Consider the following 19606-nt stretch of genomic DNA (forward strand, 5'->3'; position numbering starts at 1 on the left):
AGTGAATCTCTATATTTATACCTGCACCCATGTACACACATCCTGGAAGTTCTGTTTCTCTGGGGAACTCTGACTAATGGTGAGCCTCATGTACTTCTTTATTTCCTAACTCTCTCTATTCTCTTTACTTTCCGCATCTTTTCTCTTTAAATCCTCTTCCCCTGTTCTCGTGGGTAGGGTTCCCTGGGAACCAGAGCCTGGGGCACAGAGTGTTTATTACATAGTCCTCTGGGGTCAACAGCTGTGAAAAGGAGGAAGTGGGAGCAGGATTGAGATGAGGAGAAGTAGAACCTACAAGTTCCCCAATGGCAACCGTGGCCAACGCCATAGGGGCTCTGGAGCCAAGATGGCCTGTCAGAGTTGTCCTCCACTTGGCTGACAGGCCAACTTCCATGCCCCCATCTCAGCCACTGAACGTGGACAAGTCCTTGAGTCAGGCAACTCCCTGCAGCTGACTTGAGTGGGAGGCTGTCCATGGATGGTACTCCCAAGAGCTAGGGTAGCATGTCCTCCCTTGCAGGGACAGGCAGGGGTGCATCTTCATGTCACTACACCTGGGTAGCAGGATGCTTTTTGTCTACCAATAAGCAATTGCCCCTTTGACATGGATGATTTTTATTCAGACACTTAGTTGACCAGAATAAATACTACAGTTCCCAGCCTCTCTTGCAGCCGGATGTGACTATATGATACCAGTGGGATCAGTGGGAGTAGTTAACAGAAGTCTGTGTGTAGCTTCCATAGTGTCTCCTTAGATACAGTAGAGGATGCTTTTCTTTCCTCCTTTCTCCTTCTTACTGACCGAAAGACTGATGCAATGTGGAGGACTCTGGCAATCACTTTGACCATGAAGTTATCTTGAGAATGGAGGTTGTACTTGGCACAGCAGCATAGAGGAGTCTGCTTCTCTGCCCCCATGGGTTATTTACCAACCTTGCTCTGGCTATCTTCAGACTTCTTGAACATGAGAGAGAGAGACAATCTTCATTTTTGTTTAAGTCATTCTTATTTGGGAATTTTGTGGTTTTTATAGCTCAAACTAATTCTGATTCATACTCTCATATACCTTTTTCCCAAGGTAAAACTTACCACTCCCTAGGAAAATGATCAAGTCCTACACCATTTGGTATTTTCTTGTTTTTTACATCCTTTGTAATGGGCTTTCTCCTCAGCCTAACTTCTGCTGATTCATTAGGAAAAAGAGTGAGTTCTGATCTCTGAGATGACTGGCTTAAAGGGGGCAGTGTATCTGTATCTTTATCATCTATCTCTATCTCTATCTCTATATCTGTATCTGTATCTATATCATCTACATGGGTGAGTTTGGGCCAGTGGGAAAGAGTGGAAGGGTTTCCACCCTGGCTTATGATTTATTTTCTCTTTGAATGTCCAAAATTAAACTCACCTCATCATAACAGGGTTAATTTCCTTCCAACTATAGCCATTTGATTAGCGTGACAAACTTATATTCCTCTCATCTGTATACATTTGACTATTTCATGTAAACTTGTGCTGAGCCCCTTTTATGTTGGGGGGGGTGGAATTTGACCCCTTTTACCCTGGGTTACATTGCCAAATTGTATGACCTTAACTGACATTGAAGGGCTTCTGCCTAAATGCCTTTCCTGTCCTTAGAGCAAGGGTTGGGAGGTGGAAGAAATTTCACTTCCCTTGCCCTCCAAATTTGGGGCAATCTGGGCAAAGACCAGGAGGCAGGAAGAGGAGGTGTAGAAAGAAGAGGGAACACTCAGAAGGAGCAGCAGGATTTGGGGGAGGGAATAGTGCTGGCAGCCCATTGTAGAAGACAAAGTCTAAGGAGGCTTATCTTCATGATCTTTGCCTCTTGGTATCCATGTCTTTATCCCTTCCTTTGAAGGTGGACAGACCCTTTGGTTTGCTTCTAATCAACAGGACATGGCAAAGGGAATTAGACTAAGATTATGTGTAGGTGATTATAGTATAGATGATTGTAATTCTTTTTTTTAATATTTAATTTATTTACTCATGAGACACACACACACACAGAGAGAGAGAGAGAGAGAGAGAGAGAGAGAGAGAGAGAGAGAGAGAGAGACTGGCAGGGAGAGAAGCAGGCTCCATTCCATGCAGGGAGCCTGACATGGGACTCGATCCCGGGTCTCCAGGACCACACCCTGGGCTGAAGGCAGCACTAAACCGCTGAGCCACCCGGGCTGCCCTGATTGTAATCCTTAACTTGCAAGGAGACCTCCTACTTTGCTGTCTTTGAAGAAGAAAACTGCTTCTGTTGTGAGCTGTCTGTGGAGGATATGTTATGACAAGGAGCTGAAGTTTGGGTTCCTAATCAAAGTGCTCAGACCTTCAACTGCAAGGCATTGAATGCTGCAGCCACCTGAATGAGCTCAGAAGTGGATCCTTCCCCAGTTAAGCTTCATATAAGACTGCAGCCCCAATCCACACCTCGATGAGAGTCTCAAGAGATACTGGATGGGGCACCCAACTAAGTTGTTCCTGGGCTCTTGATAAATAGAAATCATGAGATAATTAATGTGTGGTGTTTTAAGCTAGTAATTTTGCTGTAATAGTGTTATACAGCAATAGATAATTAATACATCATAGTAAGGAATTTAGCTTTAGAAAGGAAAAGAAAATGTAAGCTCTTTTGATGAAGGCTTTTCAGAGTGAGGTAATTATACTCTGAAAGACTGGGGATGAGAACACAGCAGATGAGGACAAAGGTTTGCCTTACACTGTGCTGAATATTTTTAGTAGAAGTAGGCTGGGGAGGCTATAAAGAAGTTCAGCAGTCCAGATGTAAAAGTAGCTAGAAATGGGAAGGGAACTAACAGTGGGAATTAGCAAGAAAAAGGCTGTATAAATATTTGTGAGAGAGAGGGGACAGTTGGTCTCTTTGGGGGCAGGGAGATGGGAGCAAAGGCAAAAGCAGAACAATATTTTATAAAAATGACAGACATTGGGGTTTGGGTCGTGGTGCTGAGGAGGGTGGAGGTGGTGGTGACAGATTGGGAAGTGCTCTGCCTGCAGATTGTGGGTGGCAGGGGAGAGAGGGATATCTGAGAAAGGACGCTTCAGGGGGCAGAGAGGTGAGAGCAAGTCACGGTCTGTGTCCATGGGCTCGGGGCTGGCAGGCCTATGCCTGAGTCCCGGATCCAAGAACATTGTCACTGTGTTACTTGGCCAAGTAACTTCATCTCTCCAAGCCCTGGTTTCCACATCTATAAAGCAGGACTCATTATAGAACCGGCCTCACTGGATCGTTGTGCTGTGTCAGCGAGGTAAGGCACCAGAAGGGTCTAGCCTGGCACACAAAAGTCCTAATCAATGGTAGCTTTAAAAAAATAGTGACCTTTTCACCCCCTTTGTTCATTTGTTTGGTTTCTTAAATTCCACTTAAGAGTATGTTAATTATAGCTGAATTTAAAAAATAAATAAGAGTTTAAAAAAATAACTGAATAAGGAGTCTTGAGATTCTTTTCCAAAGTACTTGTGATCAGAAGCAAATCGTGTCCCCTTTTTGATCTGAGATGGCCCATGGCAGGGGGGCAGGCGAGGGTCATGATTGCTCCAATCAGTGATTTTCTTCCTTGGCTAAATACTGAAATTACCTGGGAGATTTAAAACATGTTGCTGCTAAGGGTCCCACGCTCCCCTAGAGATTCTGATTTAATTGGTCTGGGGTATGGTCTGGGCATCAGGACTTTGAAAAATCTCCCAGATGATGCTAATGTGTAGCCCTGCTTAAGAAGCACTGCTTTAATCCTTCAGTCATTCCTTAATGGCTGGCCCTGACTGTTTTAGATGTTTTGGCTTTGTTTACCCAGCCAGATGGCAAGATTTTGTGAAAAACTTACCTATGTGATCTTTTATTACCTCGACGTGTAGGAGGTGCAGAGGACAGGAGATCAAAGGCTTGGATTCTCAATCTGTTTTTTTTTCCTAACTGACTGTGGGACCCTAGGTCATAATAAGATTGAGGATGTACTGTGTGCAAACACTATTCCCAGTGCATTTGCATGCAATCGTTCATTTATCCTATTGGCATGATGAGATGGATTCTATTATTAGCCTCAAAGCTAATAATAACACAGAGAAGTTAGTCCAAGGCCACACTGCTGTACAACTGTGTGTGAATCCGGGAGGCCTGAGTGCCCACCACAGACCACTCCGCTCTCCCTGGCTGATGATACCAGGCTGCTCTTGATTTTACTCACCCCTAAGTGGAGGAGCTGGGCTACCCTTGAGTCCCTCCAGCTCTGATGTTTTGCTGCCTACACCAGCGTCTAGCAGAGAGATCTCGTAGCTCCTCAGCTATGGACTGATTGCTAGGTCAAGGAATTGATATCAGACCAGAATGGGTACAACAGAACAAGGAGAGCAGACCCATGGAAGTCATGACCTCAGAGAGTGTCTCTGCTCAGAAAAGCGAGTGGGATAAAAGGAAAATGTTAGGCTGATCTCTGTGCATTCCTTTATGCTTTGGGCCCTCTGTTTTGCCAAGCAAATGAGCATAGGGAGATGTGTTAAAGTCATCAGGGGCTAGTTTATTTAGCCCAAGGTGTTGAAAGGTGAATTTCCTCGCATTAAAAAATGATCAGGAATTTGGGAGAATAGAGTCTAACAGCAAAAGAAGAGATGACAAAGTCTTTTGAGTAGGTGTGGCCAAAAAATAAAAAATACTTCCATGTGACTGGAATTTTCCATGGCTGCTGGATCTTGGGATGGTGAAGTTTGATGTTCAATTTTAAATTGATGCCTGTGGTGTTCCGTGCAATAATGCCTGTTATTAGCACGAAACTATCCATAAAACCTGTTACACACACAGTCCTTTGTGAATGGTGCTTTGAGAGAATGAAGGAATGGGAAAGGTGTTGACCATGGAGAAAAATGGGAAAGATGGATGATGGTGGTAGGAGATAATACAGAGAGTAGAGAGAAGGGCCAGAAGAGGTGTCACTGGAAATGCAGATCCCTAGGAATCCTTAGATACATTGAGCGAGCACTTAAATTTAATTGGGCATGTTTTTTTTTTAAGTATTTTAATTATTTATTCATGAGAGACAGAGAGAGAGAGGCAGAGACACAGGCTGAGGGAGAAGCAGGCTCCCCACTGAGAGCCCGATCGAGACTCGATCCCAGGACCCTGGGATCACACCCTGAGCCAAAGGCAGACATTCAACCCCTGAGCCACCCAGGTGGCCCTAACTGAGCATATTAAAGGACAAGAAGACCCCAGAGTCTGAGCGACTGGATGCCCAAGAGGCTGACCTGTGGGGTATTCAAGGTTAAATGAGGCTGAATAGAAGAAGGTACATACAAAGTATGATTTTCCAAGTGAAATGAAGTAAAGCAATGGAGACTCCTCAACCCACAGAGATTTTGAGAAGAAGAAGAAAAGTGAGGCAGAGTAACTCCTCCAGCCAGCCAGGGGTTGGGAGATGTGCTCCCCTCCGAGGATCCTTGGGTCCTACGTACATCCTGAAAGGAGCCCCCCAATGCTGAGGAAAGCTGGAATTCCAAAGGCTTTTCAGATACTGTGGTCTGGTCCCACTGCAGAGAGAAAGGCTGACGTAGCTGGTCCCGGAGGTGACCTGGGCACCACACTTTTAAAAGCTCCTCAGGGGATTTATGTGCAGCCAAGGTTGGAAACCACTGTGCTGTCTGGGGAGCCACGTGGGAAGGACACACGTGGGGACAAGAGGCGGCTGGCAGTTCCACGGAGAGCTTAGGGCTGGTGTGTTCCTACATTTCTTAGTTATAAACTTATTTCGTGGTGATCATGCCGTATTAAGTAGTCTTAGGAAGTTAGTATTAGGAACTTTAGGTGTGAATAAATACCCAGAATAATAAATGTGGCTTTCCTTGCATAAAATCCTGGCAGGAACTTTCCCAGACAGAAAATCTTCAGACATTGGATCTCAGTTGCTGGAAGGTGCCCTCGGATCCCTTGGCATTTAGATGAAAGAGGCTGAACACAATGTGATTGGCTCCGAGACCTGGGGAGGCTCCAGCTCTCCTCAAATATCCCCCCTGCTATTAGAAATGATCCAGTTAAACCTCTGATGTTATAGAATTAAGAAAATAAATCAAGGCTAAGAAGTGAAGTGCCTGGCCCAAGAAACTCAACTGAAGGGGATTTTGGAGTCTTTGAACAACCATCGCCCTGTTTTTTTTCCCTTAAACCTCCCTGCCCTTCAAATGCAAGGGTTTATAGGTGGGTGCCCCTAGGAGAAGTAATCTGATGTAAGCTCATACTCAAGTGTACATGACTAATATAAAAGTGTTTTCTTTCTGCAGGTTGTAATAACTGAGTGACTACATCAAAATGAGGAACCTGAACATGGAGAGAGAGGTAAGTGTCAAAAACTGCTGGGAAAGGTCAAAGAAAGTGATCTGGGCAGAAGGAGGACAGCAGGCAGAGCGGATTTCACAACTTTGGCTAGTGCTGTGCCTCTAGAAGTGAACAGAGGTGGACCTTCCCAGGACACTGGAAGAGGGAGGAGAATGACTTTATGTTGAACATGTTTATGAGAGGACACATTTTACATTATCAAGTGCCAAAAAGCGCCCACTCACGAGGAGCTTAGAGGAAGCCCCTGAAGGCTGTCCCAAGTGACTCAATCCCATTACTAAGAATCACTTGCATTAGGGCTATTTCTGCTTCATCCAAGAGGTTTTTAGTTACCTTCAGAGTCAACAGGAAATTAATCAGCAAGCAGAATATTGAAAGAAGATCTGCATCTCAGAGTCATTAAAATAAAAGCAGATTTGGTGAAATGGCCAAGGCGCTTTTGTTTGGTTTTGTTTGGTTGGTTGGTTGGGTTTTTTGTTTTTGTTTTTTTTCTTTGTTTTTGTTTTGTTTTGTTTTGTTGTAATCTCTTACCCTCTTTCTTAATAAGTTGAAGATTCCAAAACTTAAAGCCTGAGGACCAGCGGCTCCTTGGAGGAGGGGTACACTGTCCTAGGACCTGGACCCCTCCTCCCATAAGCACGCTGGCCCCAGGCCATCCAAATAGCTCTCCCTTTGCTCTCTCAAAAAGCCCCTGGAAACCTGACCACACTGCGACACGGTCTATTTAAAACTTCCTGAACACATCTCAGGCCACATCGCTGTCCTGTATTGTTCGACGTGCCTCTCCCCTCTAAGCTCTTGGGGAAAGAACTTTTTTTCCCCTTGTTTTGGAATGATTTTATTTATTATTTTAAGCCTGGGTGGAGAATGTACTTCCTTGCTTATCACACAGTTTTGTAGAAATATTAAATAATAATAATACCTGGACGTGGTAGAGAGCATGAAACTTTGCCTATCATGTAACCTTTGCTCTGCCATCCTGAATATCTGGGGAAGCAGCTTCTCTCCGTCTTCCTTATTATGGAAAGTAGAAAGCCAGGGCCCCTAAATTCGAGAACTGATCGGTAGAAGGATGGCAAGGAAAGTTTTCTCGTTCTCTTCCACTGGCTTCTGACCTATCGATCTTAAAAAGATGCCCTGCTCCACCTGCCCCAAAGTGGTTGTGAAGAGGATGGGGGTGAAGCCAAATGCATTTCACGTGGAATCTTAGTTAAGCCCCTTGGGGTTGCAAACAGCAGAAACCAACTCCAGTGGGCATAAGCAAGCAGGGAGTTTATTGGAGAACCATTGAGGTTTCTCACAGAACCCACAGGCAATTCTCAGGGGCCTGCCAGGAAACTGAGGCCTTGTTCTTTTGCTCTCTGTCTCTCTGCCTCTTATCTTTGTTTCCTGGCCCTGTACTAAATGTGAGTTTCGTGAAACAGGGATTTTTATCTGGTTTGTTTCCTGCAGGCTCACCGACGCCTAGAACAGTGCCTGGCACATAGTATTTGCTCGCTCAGCATTTATTTGTGTGTGTCTCAGCAGAGCAGCTCTCTGTGTCCACACGATCCCCAAATTTCCATCTTTGGCATTCAGGCTCGTGTCAAGTGTCCACCTCTGGTCTGTTTAGTCCAGCTGGAGGATGGTGTTCTCTGCAAATATGATTGAGGCTGTAATGCCGTTTGCATGAAAAGAGTCTTGGAGTTAAGCAGGTATCATCACACATGTTTACCGCCCTTCGACAGATACTTGTCATCAGTGCAGATAGTTCCTGGGAAGCGGGCACTTGGTAATTCTCAAATGGAGCTATCTTTTGCTGAATAGCCACGCACAGGGGACTCCAGAGCATGAAACTTCCTTGTTGTCAGCCAATTTCTCTTTGGACATCTCCAAGGACAAAAAAAGGGGCACTATTTCTTATGAGTTGTTCACTCCATTTTAAAACAAATCTAATTATTAGGAGACCCCCTCAGACACATATCTGACTTCAACCTCCAGTGGTCCTCGCTTGGCTTTTTTAGGATTCTTGACAGAGGGTTTCTCTTCCATATGACAAGTCTGAAAAGATTCTTTGAAAAAAGTTATCTTGTTACTTTGGAGTCTTTTCCTTGAGGTGACCAATAAATGCTGTGGGTGCTCTCATCATATTGTGTGTAGGATTGCCTTTCCTCAACGTGATGGAAACAGCAGCTCAGTTGTGGATGGAAGCTTCCACAGGCTTCCCAGGCATTGTGATGCGTGATCTTGGGCCCCAGCTAAAAGACAGATTTCATAGGATATTTTCAGGGACTCCTCACAGAGACAAGCATTTTCATCAGTGGTGACCTCGGCTTTGAAGAGCACCTGTTGCCTGCGAGGAGTGGGTGGCTAAAGGAGCTGAAAGGTATCAACTGGTTGCGCTGGACCATTGAAGACCTACTTGGTGACCTGTACCTATCCCCAAGCTCATGGTATATATATACCATGATATATTAACTTTGCATCATTAATGCCCTTTGTATCTTCTCTTTTCAAGACTAAATACACTCTCTTGTTTTGGGTTTGTTCGTTAGCTCGTTGGCACACTTAACCATACCATGGCACAAACACTTTGAGAGTCCTGACCGCATGTAAGGAATTGAAGTAGTTGTTGAAGTAACAGACCGCGGACAAGATTTCTACCTTCAAAGAATTCCTAGTGAAGCAAGAAGGGAAAGCTGAATTCACAGCTGCTGTAACCTAGGGTAGGGGTTGTGACGGAGGCGCAATGAGGACCAGCAACACGCAGGAGAGGCAGGAGGTGGGGAGAGGCTGGAGGAAGGGGGGCCCTGGGAATGCTGCAAAGGTGATGCCTGAGATGAGGCTCCAGGGAGGAGAGGAATCAGCCAGATGAAGGATGGGGGAGGGAGCAGGTGGGCAAGCCAGGGAGAGGTTTTGCATCTGTGAGGCTGAGGAACAAACACGACGGTGTGTTCAGAACATAGCTGAGGCAAAGAGTGTGAGTGCCGGCGTAGCAGGACATAGAGCAGGAGGTGCGTGCGGCCTGTAACAATTGGCTCTTGCTATGTAGCAAACCAACCCCAAACACAGTGACTTAAGATAATAAGCCTTTATTATTGCTCACGAGTCAACAGATAGGCTGGAAAGTTCTGCCGATCGGGGCCAGGCCTGTCTGATCTCGACTGGGCTTGTTCACTTGTCAGTGGCCAGGTGGCAGATTTGGGGCTGGCTGGGGCTGGCTGGGGCTGGCTGGCCCTGCTCACATGCCGGCAGTGTGCTAGCTGTCAGCTGGGTGTCGACGTGAGTGTTTCTTCTCACACTGCAGGCGAGCCTGGGCTTGGTGGTATCGAGGTGGCAGAGAGAAAGTGAAAACACACGCTCAGCTACTCAAGACTTGGGTTGAGATCTGTTATACCACCACGCCCCCGTTTGATTAGCCACAGCAAGTGGCTAGATCCCTCTGTTCGAGGAACAGGGACATCTCTTTTTTTTTTTTTTTTTTTTTTGACAGGGACATCTCTTGATGGAAGATGCCACAAGGTCTTGGTCCTATATATCTATGGATATATAGGAATGGGGGAATAATTCTAGCAATTTTTGCAATCAGTTCAGCACAAAGAACTTAGATGATGGAAATTTCCCTTCCCAAAGGTGGGGAAGCATCAAAAGGATATTTTCTTATTAAATGTATGTGATTTGGGCAGCCCGGGTGGCTCAGTGGTTTAGGGCCACCTTCAGCCCAGGGCGTGATCCTAGGGACCTGGGATCAAGTCCCACGTTGGGCTCCCTGCGTGGAGCCTGCTTCTCCCTCTGCCTGTGTCTCTGCCAATCTCTCTCTCTCTCTGTGTGTCTCTCATGAATAAATAAATAAAATCTTTAATAAATAAATAAATGTATGTGGTTTTAGTAACTAAACTTTATTAGAAATTATATTAAAATATTTAAATTAAAACGATTTTGATTTACACATGTAACATCAAAGCCCATTCTCGGGCAGCCCAGGTGGCTCAGCTCAGTGGCCGCCTTCAGCCCAGGATGTGATCCTGGAGACCCGGGATCAAGTTCCACGTCGTGCTCCCTGCATGGAGCCTGCATGTGTCTCTGCCTGTCTCTGCCTGTGTCTCTGCCTTTCTCTTTCTGTGTGTCTCTCATGAATAACTAAATAAAACCTTTAAAAAAAAAAAAGCACATTCTCCTTTATTTATTTTTTTAAATGTATTTATTTGTTAGAGAGAGAGAGAGAACGAGCTGGGGGAGGGGCAGAGGCAGAGGGAGAAGCAGGCTCCCCGCTGAGCAGGGAGCCCAATGAGGGACTTGATCCCAGGACCCTGATATTGTGACCTGAGCCAAAGGCAGATGCTTAACCAACTGGGCCACCCAGGTGCCCCAAAGCATGTTCTCTTTTAAAAAAGAAAAAGGATATCAGATAAGGCTAAGTTCTCCTGCCAAGCACAGCCTTGCTGAGGAGGAGGATGTGGATGAAGTTTCCTGGACACCACCTATCAAGTCCCCTCCTCAGCAGCCTTTACCTCTGGTGGCCCCACCAACTAGGAAGCCACAGGCACGTCTGTCCCCAGATCACATTCTCTACTTCCCCATAGGGATATCACCAACAACTTTGTCAACTGCCTCACAACACCCAGACTCACTGTGTCTACAGCATTCCTTGTAGATTCTAGGTCTAGTAAACCTGTCAGAAAAGAGAAGGAGGCAGGTCCAGTTTGGCCTTTAAGAATCTCCTTTCCCGTAGCTTCTTTACTAACCCATTCTAGAAGGTGCTCGCTACTAGTCTGTTGGGGGCATCCACGTTGATGTGCTTTCTGAGATTCGGGATCCAGTTCTCCTGTCGCCAAAGTACCTTAAATGCAAGGAGCAGCATTTCCCTCATTTCTTCCCTGGGCCCTCCTGGTTCCCAGAGATAAATCACTGAGGTGCACCTGTTGACCTTGCTCAGCCCTGCCAGGCACAGGGCAGGCTCCTCTCTTGGCTGGATCTTTAGTTCTCTCAGGCCAGTGAGTGCCAGTCTCCCAATTTGGCATGGAGAAAAGAAAAGGAAGGACAGGAAGAAATGGGGAGAAGGGAAGAAAGAGGAGATGGGTAGAGGGAGGGGGTGGGAGGAAGGGGGAGGAAGAGGAGGAGAACTGGGTGTGTGTGCTCTTTTGCTTCTGCTGCTGATTTATATTGTACCACGCACTGTATTTGACTAACTTCTATATTTTGTTTTTTTGCATCTTATTTAGCATTTAATTAAAAGTAAAACTTGTTGGGGCACCTGGGTGGCTCGGCGGTTGAGCGTCTGCCTTAGGCTCAGGTCATGATCCCAGGGCCCTGGGATCCAGTCTCACATCCGGTTCCCTGCGGGGAACCTGCTTCTCCCTCTGCCTGTGTCTCTGCCTCTCTCTCTTTGCGTCTCTCATGAATGAATAAACAGAATCTTTAAAACAAAAATAAGAAAATAAAAGTAAAACTTGTTTTTGAATGGTTTCTGGAAGTAATCATAAACTGTTAGCGGTGGTTACATTTGGCGAGGGGAGCTCAGCAGGCTTGTTAACAGGGGCAGGGGGTTTCCCGTTTTTCTTTTGCATTTTTCTCTACTGATTGAATTCTCTAAGCGTGCTGAAGAGACTCCTCTAGAAAATAGAACTGTGGAAACTGATTCTGATTTTTTTCCTAATTCTTCCCTTTTTATTAAAAAGTATTTAAAAGATGAAAATAATATTTTTTTCTTGTGTTCTCTACAATCTGTATCGTGGATTCTCCAATATACTTGTAGAACATATTTACACAGCTATCAGTGACATTGTGCCAGGCGTCATGAAAATGTGCTCTATATACATTAGCATCTTTATCCTAAACAACCCAGTTGGGAAGGACTTCTTACATCCAGTTTAAGGATAAGGAAATGAAGGCACAGAGGAGTTGCACAACTTCTCTGAGGCCACACAGCTCCTAAGGGTCAGTGCCAGGATTTATCCTCTATTCTATCTGACCCCACGGTCATGGTTTTACCTGTTAGGGGATGGTAACTCCTTCCATCTTTTAACAGATAGTCTTTTAAAATTGAGGGTCATCAGAAAGCACCTTGGGAAACCATGAAACATCTTGTGCCCCCCACTCTCCACGTCCTGTGCCATCCACACCAAATGGAATTGTAGTCAGAACGTCTTCTTGGGAGTACACAACCTCTTATCTTTTCTCTGAACTCCCAGGATCCACCCGCCTGATGGTGACAGCCCATGTCTGACTGAGCTGAGCTCCTCCTCTTTGCCTTCCCAAAGTCTAAGCTGCTACTTTCTGCAGAGTTGTCCTTAGCGAATTTGTCCCAGCTTTTCAAAATTTGCAGCAGAATCACGTGTCTCCTTATCACTTTTCAACCTTCCGGGAGGTAAGGTGGTCATGAGCCACATGAAGAATTCTTTGCATATGATGTTCTTAGCTGACCTTAGCCCTGGCTAGCCACATGATAAAGTGCTCTGAGTCCTGCATCCTGCTAGTTGCTTTGGGTTTTGTTTGTTTGTTCATTGTTAACCACAACTGAACTTGAAGTCTGGGAATAGGTTCCAAGTTTCTGGAAATAGTAAGTGGTTCCCTATCCCCTGTTGCCATAGATCAATTTTGAGGAGAAAGGCAACTTCAGAACCTCTTGGATTTCTTCCTCTCACTGCACCTCCCCAACCATGCACCCCGAACGGTCAACCTAAATCAGCCACACTAATTCCAGTCCCCTTTCCAGTGCCTGGTTTAGGAATGGGCATGTGGCCAAATTCTTTTTGAAGAAATGTGAGGAGATACCACTATGCTTTGGGCAAAGGTTTCTTTGCTCCTAAAATATCAAAGAGTCCATTTCTTTGCCTCTTTGGGATGGTTGTGCAGCTTCTGGGTGTGATCGCAGAATCTCTGGCAACCACGCCTTTCATGGGGCACGTGGAGCTTGCCCTTGCTGTGCATGCTTCCCGTGAACAATCTCAGCTGTCCTTTTTTAAATTCAAAGCATCTCAACAGCTATCCCAGTCTCTCTGCCCATAAGCTTCCGACTTTCCATCTTACTCATGCTAGATCAACCGCCCTGAGATACAACCCACTTTTATGACTCATTCCTTTCTCGGAGTTACATTCAGTGAAGGGAATTGAGAGTTAGAGGCCAGAGGCCAAGATTATAAGAATTTGTACATTTCCATAACTTTGTTACTTCCCCATGTTTGTTATTTTCTTATACTATCCGTGCTTGGTCATTTTTATTCATTCAACAAATGTTTATTGAGCATCTCTTGTCAGGTGCTATGCTGTACCCTGGAAGTAAAACGTAAATAAATAAAAATGAGTAAGGATTGGTTTCTGCCATCAGAGAATTTACAGTTTAGTGGAGGATGGCAGGCACTAATGCTGCCCACTCGGTAGATCCCCTGTGTTCTTCCTTCTTACCAGAACCCCGGTTTTGTTCAGACAGTAATGTGTTTGGCCAGAGAGGCTGATTTGTGATTTGTCTAGGAATTAGCCTGTGAATGAGACTTCAAGGGAAATCTACAGAGGATTTAGGGAAGAAGTCTCCTCCTGATGAAAGGCCTGAGCCAACCACCTACTTCCCTGCTTCTTGGTACCCTGTTCCCCAAGACCATGATACATAAAGCAGTAGTCACCATCTTGAAATTGAAGGAAAGGCCAGTCGAATCAGAGAGATCCTCACAAAATCCCATAAAATCATGAAGCTGCTAATCCAACTTTGGAACCATGGGCATCTAGATGTAATTCTCTATAAGGTAATGAAGTGCCTTTCTTATTTAATCCATTATCAGTTGGATTTTCTTACTAAACCAAGGGAGAAAACCAGGCAAAGTAGTATTTGAACTATAGCATGATACATGCGATTATTGAGTTATGCATAAGAAGGCAATATAGTTAGAAGGATACAGAGATAAATAACCTTGTCCCTGATTCTAAGAGCCTAAGTCCAGAAGGAAGCAGACCCATCAGTGCATAATTGCAGTGCATGTGATAAATGCATGATAGAAATCTTTGCAGAGAAATATGAACCAGAGAGGAAAGTCTGATTTCAGTGTCTGTAATGTTTGCTCACAATGGCAGTAAGCTTATGCATTTTTGGCAGGAGCACTACAGATGTCACGCTGTGTCTTTCTAAGTGCATCACATCACTAGGTATATGATATCAATTTGTCCCATTACTGGCAATATTCAATTGGATTACAAGGTTCAGAAGGTGTTTGCCTGGCTTGCTTCTTTAAACCTACCATTTCCTTTTGTCATTAATAAGGATTTTGTGAGAAGATATTTTGAGAAAAGGTAGATATACCATTTCTTATCAAACTTTCACCCACTAGTTTTAACTTCTATTGATGGTTCTTGCTGAATAGATTATTACAAGGATATTTGTGAAATGATTTTTAAAGATCTTTCATTTCTTTTATATATATATATATATATTTTAAAGATTTTATTTATTTTTTCATGAGAGACACACAGAGAGAGAGAGAGACGCAGAGACACAGGCAGAGGGAGAAGCAGGCTCCATGCAGGGACCCCGATGCGGGACTCGATCCCGGGATTTCAGGATCACACCCTGGGCTGAAGGCAGGCGTTAAACAGCTGCATCACTCAGGGATCCCCCATTTCTTTTATATTTATTTTGTGGCAGTATATTATAGGGAATAGCTTTTTCTACTCCCTCATTTATTCATTCATTTATTTATTCATATCAGTATGAACTTACAAATTCCTATTTTATTCAATAGATAATCTGTAAGTATCATTTATTTTAATTCTTCCATTATCCTGGATTTGGCCATAGGGACCCCTTGAAACTTCCTTCTATGCCCTTATTCTTGGACAATTTCCTTAGTTTGTTGTACAAGAAGATATTCCAGATTCATCTTGAACTTTTCCTATGCTAGCTGTGAAATCAGCCATGTCTCCAAATAACTGTTTTCTTTTAGTGGAGAATAGTTTGAAATTCAGAAATTAAATCTGGCCATAGGAGTGTCCAATGCTACTGGAATGTCATTGCTTCTAGATCTTCTCAGTGGACATAATAAATAGATATATGTATACACACATCTATACACACTTCTATATCTGCATAGATGTACACATAACATTTATACCTATATACCTATAAAGATATAGAAGTAAAATATATATCTGTAATGTTATAAAATAAACCACTAGGCCATATTAACAACTCCAATTCTAATCCAACACAACCTTCTCTGAAAATAAGAAATCTTGCCTCATTAACCTCCATATATTTACTTGTTGAATCCTGTAAGACTACTGAAAGCAGTTTTATATTTACTGACCCATACAACTGCGACAAACTGTAGCAGATTCAGCCATCCGGGAGTTCATATTTATTTATAGTTCTTGTTATATTTAGTCTGACAGTATATGATACAGTGTTCAAAAATTAACTGGGTTAGTTGTTTCCCCTTCTTTGGTAAGATTATGTCATTGATTTGAAATACAGTTTAGTTTATTTTTGTTTGCATTCCATTTTAGGTTTTGTTTTCCCCATTTATAAAAATGTTATTATTACATAATTGTTTTGAGTATATAAACATAATTCCAAAAGTCAAAACTATACAAAAATGCTCAGAGGAGTGTCACTCCCGCACCTCTTCTACCTTCTTCACATTTATCTCTTATATCTCTTTGTTTTTTAAGGAGAGACATGTGCATCCTCTTTTCTCTAGTTTTATAGAAAAGGCAGCACCATGTAGATATCTGTTTGTAATTTGCTTTTTTCACTTAAAAATATGGTTCACAAATATCACCCTTATATTATATTTATGGCTGTGTAGTACTCCATTACTGAATACAACATAGGTGATTTAATGAGTTTGCTACACTTCCAATATTTATAATCACAAACAGTGCTGCATTGAGTAACATTTTGTATGTATATTTCTATGTTTCGGGAGGTGTATTTTCAAAGTAAATTCAAAGTGAGGATATGAGATTACTGAGTCAAAAGGTAAACACATATTTAGTTTTGTTAAATACTGTGACATTCTCCTCCTAACCATTGTACCAATTTTCATTCTCACCGGCAAAGTATGGAGGATTCCTGTTTTCCCAAAGCCTTACCCACAAAATGTAGTGTCAAACTTCAAAATTTTTGCCAATCACATAGGTGAAAAATAATACCTCAGAGTTGTTTAAAGTTTTGTCTTCATATGTTCAAGTGGTCTCAAATATGTGTATGTGTGTATTCTGTTTATGTCTTTTGCTTGTTTTTTTTTAAAGATTTTATTTATTTATTCATGAGAGACACAGAGAGACAGAGAGGCAGAGACACAGGCAGAGGGAGAAGCAGGCTCCATTCAGGGAGCCTGATGTGGGACTCCATCCCGGATCTCCAGGATCATGACCTGGGCTGAAGGTGGCACTAAACCGCTGAACCACCCAAGCTGCCCTCTCTTTTGTGATTTTTAAATGAATTTTTTATGGGTTAGGAATTTTTTTTTTAAGATTTTATTTATTCATGAGAGACACACACAAAGAGAGGCAGAGACGTAGGCAGAGGGAGGAGCAGGCTTCATGCAGAGAGCCTGATGTGGGACTTGATCCTAGGACCCAGGGATCACACCCTGAGCCAAGGGCAGATGCTCAACCGCTCAGCCACCCAGGCATCCCTGTGTGTTAGGGATATTTGCTCTTTTTCTATAATATATGTTGCAAATAGCTTCCAGTTTGTCTTTGTCCACTTTGTTTATAGCGGGGTTTTTTTTTTTTTTTTTTGACATGCAGCATTTTGTGTGTGTGTGTGAATTTTTAAATCTTTTTTTTAAAGATTTTATTTATTTATTCATGAAAGACACACACACACACAGAGGCAGAGACATAGGCAGAGCGAGAAGCAGACCCCATGCAGGGAGTCCAATGTGGGACTTGATCCGGGACTCCAAGATCACACCCTTGTCTGAAGGCAGACACTCAACCACTGAGCCACCCAGAGGTCCCAAATGTTTTCTTTTATTGCCTCTGGATTTTAAGTCATAGTCAAAAGTCTTTCCTTACACCAAAGTTATAGAGAATTTACCCACATATTCTTCTCCCATCTGTGTGATTACCTTTTTTTTCTTCATTTTTTGGTCTTTGGCTCATTGATGATTATTCTTATTTACAACATGAGATATGAGTCTAGTGTTACCCTTTTCCAAATGTCTATCCAGTTTGTCTCAGCAGCTTCATTAAAGCATTCATCTTTGTTTTAGTGATTTAAAATACTACCTTTTTCATACACTAATTTTCCATAGGTACTTGGATCTACTTTTTTTTTTTTTAATTCTATTCTTGTTTGCCTGTCCACAGCAGTACCCTACTGTTTTAATTATAGAGGCTTTATAACATCTTTTAATCTGCTTAGTCCTCTTTTACCTTTTCTTATTTTGTTTTTCTAATTTTACTATCAACTCCTGTAGCTCCATTGTGGAAAAATTTTTTGGTATTTGTATTGGAATGCATCAAATTTATAAATTAACTTGGGGAAACTGACCCCCCCCCCTTTTTTTGGTGCTGAATTGTTCTATCCAAGAACAAGGGATGGAAAGTAATTTTTGGTTTGAGTCTTAAAAGTTGGACAGGTAATAGATGGGTGAAAAGGAAGGAATATCACCCAGACAAGAAACAGCATGGTACCTGCATGACAAGGGTCAGGAGTGGAAGTCAGGGGATGGTACTTATAAGCAGAGGGAGAGGTGTAGAGACTGGGGACTCACTCACAGACGGCTACCCATCAAACTCATTCATCAGTGGCTAGAGTTGGGTCAATGTTGTTACCCTGTTCAGCTAGTCATAGAGGAAACCAGATCTCAAATGGCAAGCTGGTAGTGATGAAAACCAACAAGGAACAGCCGAAGCTCTGAGACTCTGGCCAGAATAAGGAGCCCTGAAGCTGACAGGTTGCTCTCTGATTCACAGGCATACCAGGCTCAAGACAATTGTCCAGCCCAGTCCTAGCTACTGTCCTACATGCCTCTGTGCCCTGATGCTCAGCCACCTAGAACTCTTTCACAAGACCTTCAAAGTCCTGTTGCTTGTCTCCATGCCTTTCTGCAAGTCACCTGGAATGCTCCGACCCCCATATTCGGTGAATTTCAACATATCCCCTCAAAAGCTGATACACCATTGTTTTCTGAGAAGCTTTCCTATTGGACACATCTCTTCTCCCTCCAGTGGCACTGATTGCTTCTTTTCTGTAGATACTAGTAACAGCGTTGAAAATGATTGTTTTGATTGTAAACATTCATTGAGTGTTTCAGTATGCTCAGAATTCTATTAAATGCTTTATATTCATTACTTTTCTTAAGCCTCATGACAACCCTATGGAACAGATGCCATCATTAGATTCATTTTACAGATGAAAATTGTTAGTAATTTGTCCGGGTCCAGTGGCTCGTATGTGGCACATGTGTAGTTTAAACCCAGCCCTGTCTGATATCAAAGCTGGCCGTATTCACTATGCTACTGTGTCACTTTCTGCCAGTTAGTTCTTTGCAGAATGTTTTCCTACTACAGTGTATGTGCTTTGAAGGGAGGGACAAGTTCTTGTTTTTCTTAAATTTCCAAAGCCGCTGAAGGACCTGGCATACATAAGGTTCTCCAGCAATGGTTGTTGAATGAATGAATAAATGAATGACCCAAACACCCACATATTCCCATTGCCTTTAGAATGAAGTCTATCATTCAGAGTTTCTTACTAATCTTATATCCTGTGTTCCCCTAAATGGATCTTCCTATACATAGAACATATCTTGCATTATCAGCCTTCTGGCTACTTATTTATGTTACTCTTTTTGTGATGAATACTGCTCTATCTTTTCCAATTCAATTTTATTTAAATAAATGACGTTTCTATCTTTTTTTTTTTAATCGCAATGCCCATATAACTGAATTACTGATTTGGCATGTATATATTATCGTTCGTCATATGTGTTTTGGATCTGTGCTTACATATTATGCATTGTCATGTTGTCTATCATCTTTGAATCCTGCATGGTACCTATGGCAGTTACTGTGCCAGTGAGTGGCAATCAAGAATGTTTGCCGAATGAATGAGAATGAAAGGTGGTTGTCAGTCATTTGAGTACAGGGGTCTTAGGATGTCCTCTGTCAGCCCAGCCTCTCTACTCAGGTAAATTAAGCTCAAAATCCTACTATTAAGCATTGATTCTCTTGGATTCCTCTGAATTTATCTTATTCTCATTTCTTAACTCTTATCATTCTCATTAATCACATTCAACCCAGAATGATGTCAGTGTTTTCCTCTTGATTCACAAGGCT

The 19606-nt window shown here is 43.0% G+C and overlaps 1 long non-coding RNA gene across 3 annotated transcripts in view; it reads left to right on the forward strand.

Moving 5' to 3' along the window:
* Positions 1-18622, forward strand: part of LOC112652792 (uncharacterized) — a 50280-nt gene extending 31658 nt beyond the window's left edge. For all 3 annotated transcript variants that reach the window (XR_007410373.1, XR_007410374.1, XR_003131723.3), the window contains 2 exons: positions 6295-6349; positions 18245-18622. This is a non-coding gene — a long non-coding RNA (uncharacterized LOC112652792). The remainder of the gene's footprint in view (positions 1-6294; positions 6350-18244) is intronic.
* Positions 18623-19606: the final 984 nt, after the last annotated feature.

This window comes from Canis lupus, chromosome 4 (assembly GCF_003254725.2).
Source record: "Canis lupus dingo isolate Sandy chromosome 4, ASM325472v2, whole genome shotgun sequence".
Taxonomy (NCBI): Eukaryota; Metazoa; Chordata; class Mammalia; order Carnivora; family Canidae; genus Canis; species Canis lupus.